Source organism: Schistocerca nitens, chromosome 1 (assembly GCF_023898315.1).
Source record: "Schistocerca nitens isolate TAMUIC-IGC-003100 chromosome 1, iqSchNite1.1, whole genome shotgun sequence".
Taxonomy (NCBI): domain Eukaryota; kingdom Metazoa; phylum Arthropoda; class Insecta; order Orthoptera; family Acrididae; genus Schistocerca; species Schistocerca nitens.
This window is the reverse complement of record NC_064614.1, coordinates 1,211,774,043-1,211,781,068: the sequence shown is the minus strand read 5'-3', so window position 1 is coordinate 1,211,781,068 and position 7,026 is coordinate 1,211,774,043. Positions and strand designations below refer to the sequence as shown.

Below are 7,026 nucleotides of genomic sequence, written 5' to 3'. Positions count from 1 at the left end.
TCAGTCAGTCTACTTCGTCGTTCCCAATTTCAATTATTATGAACTCTGTTATTATTTCTTTTCCATTTATCTACCAATGTCCATAGAAAATTACTGCGCGAATGTTCTCCAATGTATACTGATACGCCGTTTTCCTTATTCGTCTACTAATGATATGGTGAATGAAACAAAAAGAAAGACAGTAAACGAATGGAAAAAAATATTTGAAATTTATAGTTTCCGATGAAATTCCTGTACTGTATCGTGGTTCATAATCAGCTGCGGTTTTCGTAAAAGTGATCCGTTACCCATGGTTCGCTAGGAAATTATTGCCAACACGTGATATCATTAGCAGTGTTGACGACGTTTCTATGCCGAGTGAGATTCGTACGAAGCACTTGTATTGTTCCGAATTTCTATGATCGAATGTTTCTGCGATCGGTATTATTCAAGGGAATGCGCAAAATCTTCCTGAAAATAAAATGTAGTAATTAAGGCCGGATATGAGACTGGAATATAATAATATGAGAATGTAAAAAGATTGTAACTCCTGAAAATACCGTAACACAAACATTATTAAATAAATACGTGACACTTATTGTAATACCCAAAAATAAAATAAACTGAAATATATAAAAACAATAATCAGGTTACAATGAAATGAATTATATAAAAACAATAATCAGTTTTCGAACACAGGACGCAAAAGTGAGAAAGTGCGACACTAGCAACCGTGCTACCAATTAGGTTGAACTTATCGCTCGCTAGAAGGCATCTAAGTTACGTCTCTTTCACGGTCTTTTTCTCAGAAACCGTCGAGCTTCTACGGATAAGCCGAGACATGTAAGTGTTCGCTTAATCTGACTCCTCTTCCACTGAGCGAAGTTTCAGAGAAATCGGATTGTGGCACTCATGGCGTTCTCCTCATTAGACAGTTGTAGCATATTCTGTTATGTATGAGGCAGAACTATGGGCCTCATGGGAAGAGGGTGACCCGGCTGAGTCACGCAGTTTGATTCTTAGTCTGATCACGAGGTGTGGCCATTAATTGCACTCGTTGTTCACGTAGGCTGACGTGAGTAGCAATGAACTATGCTTGACGGGAGGTATCTGGAACATCTTAGGTGATTAGAAAGTTAGTAGACAGGAGTACAATTAAATACTTAGCTTTGATTCAGCTTCAGAGGTGAACGTCGATCTTCACTTCGTACAATAATATTCACAAGTGCAGTTATACACTGAACTGCGAATACTTCTTTACAATGCTGATTGCTTCACACATATAGAACAACTGTCAATACATAAACTGTATGTGGTGCCTGACTAGGTCGTAGCTACTGACTTAGCTGAAGGCTATGCTAACTAGCGTCTCTGAAAATCAGATCTCTGAAGCTATAACAAGTGAATCATTCCTATTAAAGTAGAACTGCCCATTGCGCTAGCTTGTCTGGCAAGACCAGCCGAGTGACGGCGCTCGGTCTGCTAGCGTCGATAGTGGCGACTCGCGGGTCCCATGTCTACTGACGGACCGCGGCCGATTTGAAGCCTACAATCTAGCAAGTGTGGTGCTTTGTGGTGACACCACATATTCAACAAAGATTAGAGTTTTCACTATACTGTTATTACTTGCAGGTCTTCGTAGCTAATAGACCTAACAGTTTTACTGTTACAATCATTTGGTTGCAGTTACTTGTTAGGTCTCCAGCATTTTAGTAACATATTTTTCTTATTGCTATATTTTCTTGACGAACAGAAGTGACCCAGAATTTTTCTGCTATTCCATACATTGGAAGTGGTCATGGTGCCCTGTTGACATTGTGTCTTCAGTGATTAAAACCGAAATCCTTTTGGCTTTGCTTCCCACTCTCAATTTCGGTATAACAAAACTGTTTCCAGTTAAGGAGGAAGATAGACGTAGAAAGCTATGATGAAAGGAAGTTTAAGTTTTTTTGTGAATTCTTATTGTTTAGATGTTAGTAAGTAATGGTATTCTGAGATAAAAGATTCTTATTCGTTAGTGGAGTGAACGTAAGGCTGGAGTGGGGAGTGCTCTAGGATTTGCGCCATCGTAGTAGCATAGCTGGAATTTGAAAAGTACCGGGGCTAATGAGGGAAAAATGAACTATTAGTGTTGGACTATGGGATGCCGTAATGACAGCAACGTGAGATCTGGGTTAGAGGTCGGTCCGGCACACATAATGAAGCTGTAAAATGTTAATAGACCTGTTTCGAAACAAAGAACCACGTTTGGCTTCACTGAAACTGCACTTCTTGATGGAATTACACTGATGAAATGTTGTCATAGCGGGGTAGTAGATTCCTCCACTATTACAGTTAACTATGTCTTTCTTTAGTTTCCTAATACTAGCGCGATCATTTCAGTCGTTCCAGATTGGCGAAATGCCGAATAATCCATTCTGTAATAGCAGATGAGAACGGACAGTCATTCGTTCCTTGGAACAACAAAATATAGAGCAAGAATTGGCGTGAAGCGGAAAATTGGAATTTCATGAATCAAGTAATTAACCCTCGTACGTGGTCGCTTTTGCAAGCCGTCATTAATTTCACTGCCGTTCATTTATTGGAAGGTACAATCCCCCAGCTTTATTACGGCGACTCTTGGGTAGTTTCCTGGCATGAGCTGTGATACATTACGAGAAATCATTACGTAGGTAATAATCAATGGGCCATTGGCCGCGGTGGGTATGACGTGTTGCTCTTGTCTTTTTAGAGCAATTATTTCCGAGAGAAGCCGAGACTGGGACAGGCCAGCTTTCGCCTCGACCTGCGCACTGGTATTCACGTCTTTTCTGGTCTTGGGATCCTGTTGCTACTACATGTAGTTCGCATTTGGATTCCCATCTCATTATTTAAGAAAATATTTTGATATTCTATTATGATTATTTACAATAATTCCTTCACTCAATTATTGTTCTGCAGAATAGTGTGACATTTTTTTAAGATGAATGCTTATACGTAACAGAAAAGCTAGACGAGTATTTAAGGCCACTAGCATAACAATCGAGCGAATTAAAGCAGTTGTTATACCGTTGTACTCGCAGGTGGCAGCTGTGATATTCCGATCACGGTCCGGTCATTCCGTTCTTAAGTTTACTGTGGTTGCCCTAAATTTCAGCGGAATGCCAGGATGGCTCCTCAAAGAAAGCCAAAAAAAGAAAGGTGGAACGCTATTGAAGTTGTCGTTGGTGTGCTTAAACCTGCAAGTCCTTCCTGGAGCATTCATTTGCTAGTCTCATGTTTCAGAGAGGTTTCCGTGGCTCACATTATAGTTGATTGCTATCTCAGAATTGTGAAAGTGGTGACTAGGCTATTAAGTGACCACCTACATACCCTTTATTATTCTGCAGTTATTACTCAAATCTATTTTTACATCTGACGCAGTTAGTTGATCTCGGCCCATACGGACATTTTCAAGTGATCTGATCCCACGCGAACAGTTAATCACTGTACGGCCACAGATGTAATTAGAACCTAAAGTGAATTCTTTCGAGTTAACTGTGCGTATCAATCACTTCAGTGTGGCCATAGAGATCGACATCAGCTGAGTATATAACACGAATTCTCTTTGGCCTAATTATCAGTGCCAAATAATTGAAAAATTGCGTTCTTCAACAATTTTTTACAGGCTGTGGACCTCAATTCGAAAAGAGAATTCCATGTTGTTCGTAATTAATTACTTAAAAAATGCATATCTTCATCTATTAAGGAATACCTCCACTGTAACAGCCTCCAACAGCGTTTCATTGGCTAAGATTTCTTTTTTTTTTTATTTTGGGGGAAGCAAATGTGTTAGAAGAATAATAATTGGGGCACTTATTGAGAATATATTTCACTTTTCACCAAAAAAGGAAAGTCGTCGATAATAAATATTATTTAAACCAACTAATCGAAAATACTCTGCGTGGTTCACTTAAAAAAGTTATTTCGAAGTACTAGTTAAATTTTCAAATGAAAAGATTGAAAATTGTTAGAGTCACGTTGCATGCCATTTTGAAAAATTATAAACTCCGAGAAAAACTTGTCTGAAGTTTTGAAATGTGTTAGAGACAAGAAAAAAATCCTGTTTTTAAAAAACTCATGCCACTACCCTACTATCCCAGGCTGGCCTGTCGTACTGCTGCCGTTGCGATCGAAATCATATCCACTAGTTTATCATTAGTTTATCATAGAATAATTGAAATATCGGTCTTGACAATTCCATGAACGCACAAAGCTGTACAGTTCCGTTCAGCTCTACTCCAAGCAGGTGGACAGCTAGGACGATTCGACGGATGATTTAATATTTGGTCCATATAAACTTGCTGCTTGTTATAACAACTTCTGGACAGTTTCGACAAGCAATAATATTGTGAAGCCGAAGCCTTTTGCAACGTGATGTCTGCAGTGCATGTTTTACATTTTACGGGTTGAAAAATAACAGAAATCGGCAAGAAAATTTACAATCCTATAGCTGAATCGATGATTGACATTAAAATCTTGTTCCCTGTCTCTTAATTTCGTACCCCCTAGCAGAGGCGCTGACTACTTCCGTGCCGCTATCAGTCTCAATCTTTGGACGCTTTCATCACGCACTGCTTCGACGTCGCGTTGGATACGATGTTTTCGTACCTTTTGTTTCCGACTACAGTTTGTTTCCATTGATTCTTAAGATGAAAAGTTCAATACCTAGCATAGAGATTACGTTGATATCATGCTTTTTTGCTCTTCTTTCTTTGGCAAATTATGCACAAGAGTCAGGTGATACTCGAAATAAATTTTAACGCTGTTTAGAGCGACAGTGTTGTACGTGTTCTTCAAAATGTTTCAAATGGCTCTGAGCACTATGGGACTTAACTGCTGAGGTCATCAGCCCCCTATAACTCAGAACTACTTAAACGTAACTAACCTAAGGACATCACACACATCCATGCCGGAGGCAGGATTCGAACCTGCGACCGTAGCGGTCGCGCGGTTCCAGACTGAAGCGCCTAGAACCACTCGGCCACTCCGGCTGGCTGTACGTGTTCTGTTAGAACGATGTACTGGTGTATTGGTTCGTCATTAACTTCGTAGTTTTGGGCGATTTAGCAACAACGGGATTGCATCAATATTTGGTGAAAGTTTAGGAAGACTCTGGACCCTTACATCCAATTGACAAGAAGTGTATATTCGGAATAGAGTGGACGCTCCTGATGATCAGACTGCGTCTACTTGTTAACAACAATTACATTATGGCACTGTAATATTGTAATATTTTTACTAACAATATTACGCGATTTTCGTTATTCGGGGCACCAGCAAAAAGGACCACACTGTGGCAGAAAGGTAAGTACCCTCATTCGTGTGTATTAGTGTATTCCAGTTTTTTCGTATTTTCACTAATATTACGCATTTTTCACGCACTTTAGTATTTCTTTCTGTATTTTTCAAAATTTTACTTATTTACAACATTTTTTTTATACTTTATCAAATTATGAGAGCTCCATCCTGCTGTTCTGGACATCGTGTCGACTTCATGATGCTCTCAGCCAAATACAGTCTAGAATGCTCCAGAATTATGTATAATTTGTATTGACGTACCCCCTCCCCAGCTTCACCTTTTATAACTGGAACTCTTGAGTGGTTGCCGTACTCTCTGGAGATGGAAAGGATAGTGAGATGATCAGGATGTGCCTGTTTGTTAATAATAAATTACGTTAATCTACGTCACTTGTTGCCGCTCAAGTGTCCCAGTTATAAACGATGAAGATCGGGAGATGCAGCTTGAATGTTATTGGTCCAGTGGGGTTCGAGGGGTGGGGGAGACTGGGAGGAGCGGTGGGGGCTGGTGTTCCCCTGAGCGATCTTGATCAGTTCTGGGTTGTTCCCCAGAGGAAGGGAAGTGGGGGGGGGGGGGTGAGGACCTTCAGCAAAAGTCGCATGTGTACCCTGACCACACCTGGCTCCATACAGAAAATTCAGTGATAAGCTACTAATGACCTACCTAATGTGTTAATAATTTTCTTTAATATGATTTGCTCAATGATCTTCCTGGGATGCAGGAGGTTACCTTGGATGATGGGATCCTTTAGCAGTAAGCCACTGTGCCTTTCAATCTCCAGACCGTGGCGCGCGCCCTCTTGCTACGAGCAGGACGTGTAACTTTTGAAGAAAACAGTTCTCAGAGCTCGACTTGCGTGACTTTGACCGTGAATTTCGATTATTTAAGCTTATAATAAACCCGTCTTACTTCCCAAACTTAATGAAAGTAGCCTCTCCAGAGTTTTGCAACAAGCATGAAAAGAACGTATAATGCGAAGCCTCCCACACATTAATCCGAGAATAATTAACATCAGAGGAAAAACAAGTCTAAATCGCGACGGTTATTTTATAAAAATGACCGGTCTCAGCCTAGTCTGAGGCACTTCAAATGGTTCAAATGGCTCTGAGCACTATGGGACTTAACTGCTAAGGTCATCAGTCCCCTAGAACTTAGAGCTCCTTAAACCTAACTAACCTAAGGACATCACACACATCCATGCCCGAGGCAGGATTCGAACCTGCGACCGTAGCGGTCGCGCGGTTCCAGACTGTAGCGCCTAGAACCGCTCGGCCACTTCTGCCGGCTCTGAGGCACTCTTCATAACAGCAGCAGCAGCTGAAGTTGACGGTGTCTAGAACAGTCAGTTACCCTAGTCGCTGAAACTGCTCCACAGCGCTTTCAGTGAATGATTTATACTGACTTTTCTAGACATCGTCAACTTCAGTTGAGAGAGCTGTTCTGAAGACGGCCTAAGACTAGACCGAAACGGGTCATATTAATACAATAACCGTCGCGATTTAGACTGTTTCTTTTTCACTGATTTTATATAGCTTACAAGATCGCTGCTTTCCAAAAAATGTTAAAAAATTTTTAATTAAGGAAATGATTGTTATTTTGCTCATTTATAACTAAAAGAACCGGATACAGTCGCATTGATAATGAGAATGCCGTTATAAGACGTTTTATTCAATGTACACACAGTTTCTGTAGTTGACAGCTGTAAAAATCAAACATTCCGCCGGTAG

At 40.5% G+C, this 7,026-nt stretch overlaps 1 non-coding gene across 1 annotated transcript; it reads right to left on the bottom strand.

Annotated features, from left to right (window-relative positions):
• Nucleotides 1-4,907: 4,907 nt before the first annotated feature.
• On the bottom strand, nucleotides 4,908-4,991 carry Trnas-gga (transfer RNA serine (anticodon GGA)). Its single transcript is given in 2 exon segments — nucleotides 4,908-4,942; nucleotides 4,952-4,991. It is a non-coding gene; the product is annotated as a tRNA-Ser (tRNA).
• Nucleotides 4,992-7,026: the final 2,035 nt, after the last annotated feature.